The sequence below is a fragment of the Lemur catta genome, chromosome 21 (genome assembly GCF_020740605.2).
Source record: "Lemur catta isolate mLemCat1 chromosome 21, mLemCat1.pri, whole genome shotgun sequence".
Classification (NCBI taxonomy): Eukaryota; Metazoa; Chordata; class Mammalia; order Primates; family Lemuridae; genus Lemur; species Lemur catta.
The window spans coordinates 22,681,352-22,694,348 of NC_059148.1; positions in this window are offsets into that span (position 1 = coordinate 22,681,352).

Genomic DNA, 12,997 nt, shown 5'->3' on the forward strand with positions numbered 1-12,997 from the left:
AACTCAGCCAGGCTCTGATTACCACTCCTCCCACCCCACCCGCAGCCTGGAAACCATTTCTTACATACTAAAACGTCTAAGCTGGGAGATTACAGGAGAGGCGGCCTCCTTATCTCAGGTAGAAGACTGGGAGGCAGCCCTCCTGGTAGCGCTGTAACAAGATCCCTCCCTAAGAGGAACTAATCACTATGAAAGCTTTCTAGGGCATATTGGAAGGGCGGAGCAGAGAGCGGCAGCCCAATTCCCCACGGTGACCCGCAGGAGGGAATAAAGCCACCTGCTGGAACTCTTGGAGCTCCGCCTCACCACAGCTGCAAAGCCCAGGGCTACAGGCCAGGAAGGGCTACAGGTCAGACCCATTTTGCAGATGAAGTTCATCAGGTTTCAGAAGGGCAACATAGGAGATAGTACTCCTAAAAGAAATGCTTGGTAAGCCACCCAGGGCTGTGGACGTGTAGGGTCCTCTTGCAAGTGTCATAACCAGCATGGCTGGCCTGCCCTCCCATCTGAAAGGTGATCTGGGAGTGGGCTGGGGCTGACGGTTAAATAGGAGATTCATGAGTCAGTTGTTGAACTGTTGGTAGCCTCAGCCATGGTGGGAGTATTTACACCACGGAAATCAGCAAACACAAAAATCAGAGTTGTTAGATCAAATCTAACAAATCAGAAGCAAAATGGAACTCAGAGGATACAGATAATTCAGGAGGTAGAAGAAAATTTCTATAAACGTCATAATATCTTTAAAATCATGAAACAAGAACTGGATGCTATGAAGAGAATACAGAATAATTAAGAGCTCTCAAAAATACATACATGTATCTTGTATATCAAGGAAAAACTGCTCAATAGAAGAATTATAAGAGAAAGTTGAGGAAAATCCTGGAAGTGGAACTAAAATATGAAGAGATAAAAAACAGAAATGAAATAACATTAGATAATCCAGGCAGTTCAACGTCTGACTAATAGAAGTTCCAGCAGGAAAGAAAACAGAAGAAATGGGAGAGTTGGGAGTTAGCAAAGGAATAATACAAGAAAATAAAGAAAATTAAAAACATTAATGTGGACTTTAAAGGGCCTACCTAGTGCCCAGCACAATGAATGAGAAAAGACCCATACCCAGGCACATCATCAAGAAATTTCAGAAGGCTGTGTCTTAACCAGTTCTCTCAGAAATCTGATGTAACAAGTTTTCCAGGTGATTCTGCTACATGCTTAAACTTGAGGGCCGTTGGTCAAAGCCAACTAAGTCAGACCTGTCAGAAAGCATTTTTTCTTTTTTTTTTTTAGAGATAGGGTCTCGCTGTGTTGCCTGAGCTGGGCTGCCAGGGCATCATCAAAGCTCACTGTAACCTCAAACTCCTAGGCTCAATTGATTCTCCCACCACAGCCTCCTGAGTAGCTGGGACTATAGGCATGCACCACTGCACCTATTTTTGTTTTTTTTTTTTTTTTTTAGAGATGGGGTCTCACTATGATGCCCAGGCTGGACTTGAACTCCTGGCCTCAAGCTATCCTCCTGCCTTGACTTCTCAAAGCTCTGGGATTATAGGACTGAGCCACTGCACCCAGCCCTAAAGGGCTTTTTAATAAACTCTTGCCTGGTTTAGCATCTTGTTCTCTGGCTCTCTTTCCACCATTACTCTTACCATCATGCTTAGTGGCTTCAATAATAGCATTGAAGATCCACGCCACACCCCAACCTCTCAGTTCCTGGGCCTTTCAGCTCTAGTGATGACTGTGTTTTCCTTGCTGCACCTCAACCAGCCTTGTATACTGTTATCACTCAAAACTTGACTTCCCTGTTACCTTCTCAGAGAAGCCTTTTCTGAATTTCCTAGCCATCAGCCAGCCCCCAGCTAGTTACTTTCTGTATTGTTACCATATTTTATCTTATGCCTAGCACGAATTAGCAACTGATTGTATCTCATTTAACTATTAGTTTGCATGTCTTGTCTATTGTCTTAGGTCCAGTTCCCTGAAAACAGAGCCTGAAATGGGAATATTATTGAAGTGATTTATTAAGGGGGCTCTCTCAGGAGGGGGGCAGTGAGGGAAATAGAATAGAAAAAAAGCTAAGCAAAAATATGATCTCAAGGATAAACAAGTAGATCAATGGAACAGAATCCAGAATCCAGAAATAGATTCATACACATATAATTTTCAACAAATGCACCAACTCCATTAGGAAAGGAAAGTCTTTTCAGCCAACAGGATAAATGTTTGAAAAAATTAGCCTCCAGCCCTACCTTGCATTACACACAAAACTAATTTGAGAAGGATCATAGATCTAAATATAAGAGCTAAACTACAAAACTAGAAGAAAACATTGGAGAATATCTTAGCAACCTCTGCAGCTGGGGGGCGGGGATGTAGGTGAAGATTTCTTAGAAAAGACACAAAGTTCACTGACCGTAAAAGACAAAGAATAAATAAATTGTAGTTCATCAAAATTAAAAACTCTTGTTCATCAAAATATTCCATTAAGAAGTTGAAAAGACAAGCCACAAACTAGGAGAAAATATTTTCTTGACACATATATCTGCCATGGACTTGTATCCAGAGTATATTCAAAACACCCACAAATCAATAATAAAAAGGTAAATAACTCAATAAAATAGGCAAAAGACTTGAATAGATACTTCAGAAGAAAAGATACATGGATGGCGTATAAGCACATGGAAAGGTATCATTAGCCATCAGGGAAATGCAAATTAAAACCACAATAAGATATCATTTCCCACCCACTAGAATGGGTAAAATTAAAAATCTGACAACACCAAATGTTGGCAAGGATGTGGAGCAACTTGAACTCTCATACGTCATTGGTGCAAAATTATACATGCACTTTGGAAAGCTGTTTGGAAATTTCTTATAATGTTAAGTTATACATCCACCTTATAACTCAATCATTCCAACTTTATAAAAAATCCTGTGCAAGAATTTTGATAGCAGCTTTATCCATAATACCTATCAATTGGAAACAACCTGAATTTCCATCAACAGAAGAAAGGATAAATATATTGTTGCATATTCATACAATCAAACACTCCTCAACGATAGAAGATGAATTATCTATATACACAATATAGATTAGTCACAAAGTTATTATGTTGAGTAAAAGAAGATGTATACAAACAGTCCATATTGCAAGATTCCATGTATATGAAGTTCAAGAATAGACAAAATGAAACTAGGGTGATAACAATCAGAAAAGTGGCTGTGAAAAAGATTGGAATGGACTGGAAGGGGCCAGGAGGTGGTGATGGAAATATTTAATTTTTGACTGGAGTGTTGGTTACATTGGAAGACATTTATTAAAACACATGGAATTGTATACTTCATATCTATGTCTTTTACTATGTGTACATTTTATGTCAATTTAAGAAATACAAAACATAAAGAAAAAAATATAATAGCTGGGGGAAACTTCAGTCTGAACATAAATTGCACCATGGAGTTGGTCCCCTCTTTGAGGGCTGGCTTTTGTATCCCCATGGGAGGGGAATTTGGCCTTCTGGAAGAGGTATCTCTAATCTGGCTGAGGGCCCTTACCTGGAGAAGGATTCACAATGGGTTATCAGCCAATAACAGCACAGCTAGGTATGGCTGCACCTTCCAGGAGAGAGGGTCTGGGTAGGGCACCAACAATGTCTACTGCAGTTCATGCCTTGCACGGCCCAGATCCAATTGCTTCTCACATAAGTTCACTTTACCCAAGCATAGTTTCTCCAGAGTTCTGGTTGTCACAATTTCTGAAGAAACTTGCAAGAAGAGGGTTGGTTGCATGGACTAGAGACCCTGCTACTGCAGCTGGCCTGAGGTCATCACTAGCACCCATCACTCCCTCCTCCACTGCTCATTCTAGATTCCCCTTCTCCTTTGCAGGTTTCAGTGGCTGTCCTGGGGGGGTGACCCAAGCCCTCCTCCTGGAAGGGTCTGAGCCCCTGGGTACCATGTCCTTCTGAGGCCTGGGTTGCACTTGCCCATTTGCAGTTCCTCCTAGGTGTGGGGGTACCAAGAGAAGCCCAGGGAGCCATCTGAGCACCAAACAAGGACCTCCCTCTCCCCATCATGTGGCTGCAGCCCAGCCTGTTCACGATGACTGCAGCCATCACTTTCACCAGCACAGTGATTACTTTTTGTTTTCCTTCTGGCCAACTGGCATGAGGCGCCAGCCATTGATTTGAACTTAGTGGGATTATTACTGTGTCCCATGGTGGAAGCATCCTTCCTCTGGGTACTAGGGCCACTAGACCCACAGAGCTCCAGGTTCCAAGGATGGAAAGCACAAAGTCTGCAAGTGAGTCCTTGGAGAATGATGTCATCAGGGACACTCCTACTCCTTTCTTCCCGCTATTAAAATGTCAGATCTTTGAGGTCAGCTGCTCTCTATCTTGTTCACTACTGTTATCTTCAATGCCGAGGGTGGTGCCCAGAGCATATTCAGCACAAATACTTGCTAACTGATATCCAGAAGCTGCTTGATGCTTTATAGGGTGTGTTTAAGGAATATCAAACAGTACTAGCTTTTTTAAAGACAAATTTATTTTATGATTACCAAGTTATACATATTTATCATAAATTTAAAATGCAGAAAAAGCAGAAGAAAATAAAAATCACCTAGAAATAACCTATGTTAACTCCTACTGTACCATGAACTTGGTCTACACTGGTGGCTTCAAGCACGTTTCCGGAGCACAGGGATTCCGGAGAAGACGCCCCGGGAGTTCTCTTGAGAAGAAAGAGGAGAGTGTATCTGCCCCCACAGAGCTCCCAAAGAACAGGAATTCTTTTAAAGTTTCATTTAAATTTTGTTTGAAAGAAAGGCTTTGCAATGAAAACAATAAAAATGGTTGAAAAACCACCGGTCTACACCGTGGAGCTGGCAGTTCTCATTCAGCTGACATCCCGTTTCATATCACCATCAATAAATAGCGCAGATGGTCCGGGGATCTCCTATCGCGTATGGCAGCTGCTGGCATTTGACCAGCCCTTGGTGGAGACTCCCCTTTCTCCTAGGAACACCGCAGGGTCACGTGATAGACAAAGGGAGCCTCTAACTGCAAAAAACCAGATGTTGCCGACTGGAGGAGACCAGTGGTGGTTGAAAGCGGAACTATGAATGAGTCATGTTCAATCATCTCAGACAAGCATAAAAGTATATAAAAGATTAGTGCAGAAGAGAATTTATACCAGTCTCTGTGCCGTCTGGGAACATGATTTAGATTAAAAGAAGAAGAAAAAAAATATATCTCCCAGCCACCTGGAGCACCGTCGTCAGAAGGCTTTTAGGATTTGGATTTCAATATCTGTCACTGTAACCACTGAGATTATTTTTTATTTTTGGAAAGCACGTTTGGATGCCTGTCAGAACAACCAGATCCGAACGGGACTTTACGTGGTTCTGATTCAGATAACATGGCAGAGAGAGGTGACTGACTCATGTACCACCGGGTCTCCGGAGCCAGGCTTGAGCATGCAGCTGTGTCTCTGATAGCACATCCAGTCCACACCCCTTTTTTGGTGCTCAGATAAAAATATGTGGCCTTGTTCAACTGTGCTTGGGTTTATTGCCTTAAGTGGAAAATACAAGCTGGATGAAGTGTGGAGGACATCAAATGGAGGACTGGTGAAATTGCCTGGTGTTTGCATTTATAGGAAAGAGCTATTTTGTTGATTTGAAGTCTCTGAGCAATTGCTGCCGTTTTGGCTTCCTTTGGTTGCGGTGAACAGAGCTGACATCACACCCAGCAACCTGCTTACCACACAGCATGGCCTGGTGATGTTGCACCACATCCTTGCCAACACTTGATATTGTCTGACTTTTTAATTTTATCCATTCTGGTGGGTAGGTAGTAGTATTCCACTTTGGTTTGAAGTGACATTTCCCTGGTAACTAACAATGTTGAGCATTCTTTCCCTGCATTTAGAGAAATTCTTTTGTGACATGCCTAACCCAGATGTCCATTAAAATAGTATGGAAGATGGGATTCCGTGGTTGTACCATAGAATAGTATACAGCAATGAAAAATGAACCAAGTACAGTTACTCACAGCAACATGGGAGAGTCTCATATACGCAACACACACACATCACATGTATGTTGAGGAAAAGAAGAAAGACTCAAAAAATATATACTCTATGGTCAAATGTATAAAATCCAGAAACAGGCCAAACTAAACAAGAGTGAGAGCACCCGGGATAGACAAAAGGTCACCTTTGATTGGGAGGTGGCATGGGATGGGAAGTGTTTGGGAGTTGCAGGTGATGTTCTGTCTCTTGACTTGGGTATTTGCTTTTTCATAATTTATTGATGTGTACACTTAGGATTGGGACATTTTCTGTATGTGTGTTTTACTTCCCGATAAACAGAGGGAGAGGGGGAGATGGCAGGAGAGAGAGAAGAAGACCCAGAACTGCAGATGGGGAGAAAGACCCCAGGGATGGGGCCAGGGTGGGGTTTCCACCCTGTGGCTGTCTTCTCTGGCCATCTCGCCACCTGCCCACTGATGTTTTGGGGACATATTTCACACTTCTTTCACTTGTGCTGTCCTAGGCTGGGTTCTCCAGGAAGCAGACAGACTCCGGGATGGGGTTTAGCTTGCAGGGTATTTGTCGTGAGGGCGGTGGGGACCCACCCCTGCAGAAGGTCGGGGAAGGAAGCAGGAACAGGCAGAGAGGAAGTTGAGCCGCAGTGGAGGCCCGATGTCAGCCTTGGCCTAGGGACCCCATGGGAAGCTACGGAGCTGAAATGGCCCTTTGGGCTGTGTGCCCTGCCTGAATTGGGCACTGGACACAGGCCGCCCTGCATGAAGCATGCCTTTTGATACTCAAGTTTTGATATCTGAGACCCTGACTGGCCTTGGAGAGATTGCCCCTTCCAGGGCTAGGCAGTTCCTAGAGACAGTAAATGAGTCCACTTTGGGTGTCCCTTTCACATGCAAACCAAGCAGCCTGGAGCCCACAAGCCCAGCCACCTGCCCTAATCACCCCAGAGCCAGGAATCAGACAACTAGGGACAGCCCCCATGCCCCAGAGCATGCTAAAATTGTTCAAACTCACCAGTCCTAAGATTTCTTCCCTCAGAAACCACGATAAAGACTCCCTCTGCCTCCTTACCAACCCTAGTGCTGCCCCCGTGTGGCCCTGCGTGGCATGGCAGCCTCCTTCCTCGTGGGATCTGTGAGTGACAAACTAATGGCAGATTGTCTGTGGTCTGTTGGCTTCGCCATCCCTAAATACTAATAAAACCTACATTTAAAGCACCACCCTGAGGAGGGGCACGGCCTTGCAGGAGGAAGCTCTCTGCATCTCAGGCCATCCCTGGAGAGGCTGGTCGTTGGAGTCCACCTGCCAACACGGCCTTCTTTGACTGGGGTGGTGTGTGTCCACCACAGGGTCTTTGCCTTGAGGCCTAAATACCCCTTCCTAGCAGGGCTGGGTGGGGCAGAGGCGAGGGAGGAGCTGCACACCCTGAGAGTGGAGCCTGCTTGACTTTTGCCCCTTTCATACTTCACCCTAGTCTCAGCCCTGCTTCCCTCTCTCCTCTACCCAGCAGCTAGAGTGATCCTGTATCCCTCCTTCCTCCAAAACCCTCCCATGGCTCCCTTCTCACTCAGCATAAAAGCCAGAGATTTTCCTGTGCTCTACGAGGCTCTGCAAGGTCTGGCCTCCATGGCCTGTCTGTCCTTGGCTCCCATGATACCCCCCTCACCCTGCTGTAGCCACACTGGACTCCTCACAACTCCTCTGCAGGCACACCCTACCCCAGGACATTTGCACATCCTTTGCCTTCTGCCTGGAATGCCCTTACCCCAGATCTGCCCCTGGCTCACTCCTTCATGTCCTTCCAGTCTTCGCTCGAATATCAGCCCCTCCTTGCCCACCCACTCTAAACCTCCAACACTTCCCCCACCTCTAACACGTCCTATTTCCCTTTCCTGTTTTGTTTTCATCCACATAATGTACTGTACATTTGACTTATTATTTCATTTAATGTTTGTTTTCTCCACTTGAATGCAAGCTCCGGGGAGAGCAGGGGGAGGGAGTTGTGTCTATTTTGTTCACTGTGGGATCCCCACAGCCCCAAACAAGGGCAAGCACACAGCATAAAACATTATTCATGGAATGAGTGCAAAGGCACACTTTTTGGAGATGGTGCTTGGGCTTGCTCCTCTGAAGCTCCCTTGGATAAACTCTGGTCCAACACCCAGCATGTACTGTTTAATTAAAGATGCATCTTAATTTTCCCTCTCTGCTCTCTCAAATTCCTCTTTCATGTCTCTCTTTCCCCTCCCTCTGCTCTTTCACATCCATTTTCTTTCTTTCTCCCACTCCTTCCTGCTTTCTGGTACTTGATGGAATCACATTAAACTAATAAACCTTTCATTACTTGATTGTGCCTGTAATTACGCACACTGAGAGCCGGGTTTGTTTTGATTTTCTGTGGACTTTTGGTCGCTGATGCTTTTGAACACTTGCTTTTATTCCTCAGTTGCCACTTGACCCCCCCCAACCCCCATTTTAAAAAGGATGAAAAGCTTAGAAAAACATCAGAAATATCCTTTTATTTTTTCCCCCGCAATTGATTTGGAGGGTTTTGTTTTGATTTTTCCTCTTGGAAACGGTGGGTGTTAACGAAAGAATCACATGTTTCTAAACTGGCCACCAGGCCGCGGACTCTGAGATGGAATAGAGGCGAAGTTTCTATTTATTGGGGGCTCTGAAAGAATCCGCATCAGAGGGTGAGTTTGGCCTAATCCTCTGAGCTACCGTCAATTGGATTGGACCAGGGCTTCTCAACCTGGGTCCTACTGACACGGGGGCTGGATGGCTTTTGCTGTGGGAGCTGTCCTGGGCCTTGGAGGGTGTTTGGCAGCTTCTCTGGACTCTATTTAATAGAAGCTAATAGCATCTGCCTTATTTGTGACAATCCAAAACCTCTCCAGGCTCTGTCAAATGCCCGCCCCAGGGCTGGGGCACAAGCACCCCCAGTGGAGAAGCACTGGATTAGATCAAAACCTGTGTGAAAATGTTTATAGCAGCATTATTCATTACAGCTAAAAGGTGGACACAACCCAAATGCCCACCGACTGATGGATGGAGTAACAAAATGTGGGCTACCCGTACAGTGATGTTATTCAGCCGTAAAAATAAATGAAGGACCGACACGGGCTGCGAAATGGACAGACCTTGGAAACATCATGCCAAGTGAAAGAACCCAGATCAGACAGGCCATGCATTATATGATCCCATTTGTATGAAATGTCCAGAACAGGTAAACCCACAGAGACAGAAAACAGAGAGGTGGTTGCCGGGGGCTGGGCGAGGGGGGCTTGGGAGCGACTGCTAATAGGTATGAGGGTTCTTTGGGGCATGATGATAAAAGTTCTGGAACTAGGTAGTGGCACAACATTGTGAATATACTTGATCCCACTGAAATGTACACTTTGGTTAAAATGATAAACTTTGTGTTATGTGTATTTTACCGCAGTTAAAAAAAAAAAAAACACAACTCACGTGAGCTGTCTTTACCGGTATGTATGACAGCCACTCTCACACATCAGAACTCTCAAAAGTGACAAAGGTTTGGTCCTTTCTCTTCCCTTCTAGGGGGAGACGTCGCCTCCCATCTCCCCCATTCCCTGTTACTCCACCCCTGGGATAAGAATCACTAATTTGCATAAATCGGATTCTATTTAATAATACCCTGGTGAAATCTTTCTTGGGGATGGATACTTAAATGGGATTATTTCAATTGTCTTTTGCCATAATGAGATAGTGGCTTAAATAACAACCATTTATTGGCTCACAGTTTTGTGATTTGCACAGGGCTGAGCAGGGGTCCCTCAGTTCTGCTCTGTGTGGTGTTGCCTGGGGCCGCTCACACAGCCAGTGTGGCTGGGGCTGGGAAGTCCAAGGTGGCATCACACACACACATCCGGCAGTTGGCTCTGGCTCTTGGCTGGGGGCCTCGGTTCTCCACGAGGCCTCTCTTGTTCCACTAATCTAGACCAGCTTCTGTACAATATGGTGGCTGGGATATTTCCAAGAGCATGAAAAAGGAAGCTGAAAGTTTCTTAATACCCAGGTGCTGGAATTCACTCAGTGTCACTGCCACCATTTTCTATTAGTCAAAGCAAATGACGAGGCTAGCCCAAATTCAAGTGGTGGGGTTATAGACTCTATGTCTTGATGGGAAGAGCTGCAAAATATTGAAGCCTTGATTTCCAATCCTCTATGGGGATTAAAGCATGAGCAGGTATGGTGTTTTTAGAAGAACCCAGATCTTGTGGCTAGGGGATGGCTTAAAGGTGGCTGTCCTAATCAATTCCTCCTCCTCTCTCCCTCTGTACTCCCCACCTTGGAAAAAAAATGAGTTCTTTGTGTTCTGCTTTTATTTATCTTTGAGTCAACAAATATTTACAGAGAACTGACTTGTGTCAGGCACTGTTCTGAGACCCTGGGCACACAACAGTGAGCTGCTGTTTTTTGGGGGAGACTCAGGCCATTAACAAGTAAGCAAAAAGGTCAGCAAGATAATTAGAGAAGGTGATATAAGCTCTGCTGGAAATGCAGCCAGCCACAGGGGGAGCTCGAGGCAAGGGGGGCTGGATAGAAGAAAGCAAAGGGGAGAGTGGAGGGGGTTAGACTGAGCATTGGAGGAAAAGTTTGACCTCTCTGTGCATACAAATTGCATAGGAGCAGTTCAAATGCAGAGTCTAATTTGGAAGGTCTAGAGTGAGGCCAGAGACTCTGCATTTCCAACAAGTCCAGGTGATGTTGATGCTGCTAATCTTTTGACCTCACTTTGAGTAGCAAGAGTCTATCTAGATCAGGGGTCAGAAAACCATGGCTGCTGGGCCAATCCAGCTTGCCCCCTTGTTTTTGTTAATAAAGTTTTATTGGAACAATGCTCTGTCCGTTCATTCACTACTGTGTATGGCTGCTTTTGTGATACAACAGCAGAGTTGGGAAGTTGCCGTAGAGACTGCATGGCACACAAATCTGAAAACGTGTATTATCTGGCCCTTCACAGAGAAGTGTGCCAGTCCCTGGTCTGGATTCTGTAGGGTCTTGAAGGAGTTTGAATGTTTTTTTCTAAATGTGATGGGAAATCACTGAAGGGATTTAAGCTGGGGATGACGTGGTCTAAATTATGTTTTAAGAAGACCTCTCTGGCTGCTTTGCAGACAATGAATGGGGGGATCCTGAGACAAAAGAAGGAGCCCCTTTAGAAGCACAGAGTGGTGAGGAAACAGCGTAGCCACAGTCTCTTCCCTGTATAGTGTATCCCGCCCAAACACCACCCGTTTTAAATTTACCTCCCTCCTGCTCTAGAAGGGTCTACTTCTTAAGTTATGGAAACTTGAATAATTAGGTTGTTCTTGGCATACATCATCACGTTTCAGTTTCTATACATTGTATGTAGATCTTCTATTTTTTTTTGCAAGGTTGATACACTTTCTAAATCTAACCACACAAAGGAAAGCATAAGTAGACAACGCTAGAGAACATTCAGGAAGAGTCAGGGAGTCTAGTGGGAAGGCTGTTGGCTCATCTAGACGGGAAATAACTCTGCCGGCTTGGACTAGGGTGGTGGCAACAGAGAGGAGGAGGGAACAAGTCCTTGCATCAAAAGTGGTGATTCTGGAACTTGGGGGCAGTGGATGAAATACGTAGAAAAGGCTTCGAGTCTGCTTTTGGTTTAAGGCTATTGTAATGGAAGATTCTTTCTAAGGGACCAAGCCCTGGTAACTTTAGTTGTGCATGGGAGTTTATGGTCACCTTCTCATGTCTCTCCCATGCGTATCACTTTCTTGGGGACTTCATGTGCTCTGGGGACAGGATTCCAACATTCCTGAATCCTCTGCTCATAACGTCATCAAGTAATATCCGTGTTATTATTTTTTGATTATTTGTTTTTTAAATTGACAAATAAAAATGGTATATATTTGTGGCATACAACATGATGTTTTGAAACATAGTACATTGAGGAATGGCTAAATCAAGCTAATTAACATATGTATTACCACACAGACTTTTTTTTTGGTGAGAAGACTTAACATCTATTCTCTTAGTGATCTGCAAGTGTACAACACATTGTTATTAACTATAGTCACCCTGCTGTACCCTAGATCTCTTGAACAAATTCTTCCTGTCTATCTGAAATTCTGTATCCTTTGACCAACACTGGGAGATGTTGGCCCAAGGTACATTATTAGCATTATGTTACTGATTACATAGATTGCCCTGATTTCTAACATACTTCCTATAAATTCACAGACCTTCTGATGAGCAAAATGACTTAGGTAATGGAATGTTCTGGCTACACCAGCAAGTAAGGTGATGAGAGCGAGATTAAGAAGGTGGAACCATGATTTTTATCCTCCTGGGTCTAGAAGATTCTTTAAGAGGTTCTATATTGTCCTTAAAGGTTTTTGGTGGTAACTATTCCATAACCTTTGGTTAACCTTCTTGCTTCTCAGAAAAAGATAAAAGAGAGAGAGAGATGATTGCGACGTTGGTTAGGAGGGAATTGAGAAAAACAGCTCTTAAAAGTAATAACAGAAACTTCTCAGAAATGACGTACCACTGAAGAGCTTCCCTTCTAAGAGAAAAGCACATCAAACCACGAAAGTTCTGGAAAAGGGTCTTTGAGATCGTCATTGCCCGGCTCCCTCAGGTGCACAGACCAGGAAACTGGGCTCTCAAGAGAGAACAGGACTTGTCCAAGGACACGCAGGAAATTAGCTTCAGCATCGGGACGAAAACTCAGGTTTTCTTCCGTCTTCTCAGCCAGGACACTTGTCCCAGGGCTGGAAAATCCCGAATGGCTTTGCCTGCAACGGAGGTGGCAAACAGGTGGCCCTCAGATACCTTTCGTTTGGCTCTCACAGTGGTGGTTGTACTTCATTTTATTTTGGTGCTGCTCATTAAATTAGTTGCCTTTATTTAAAACAGGGAAGAGTCTACATTAGAATCTGGATTTCTGGGG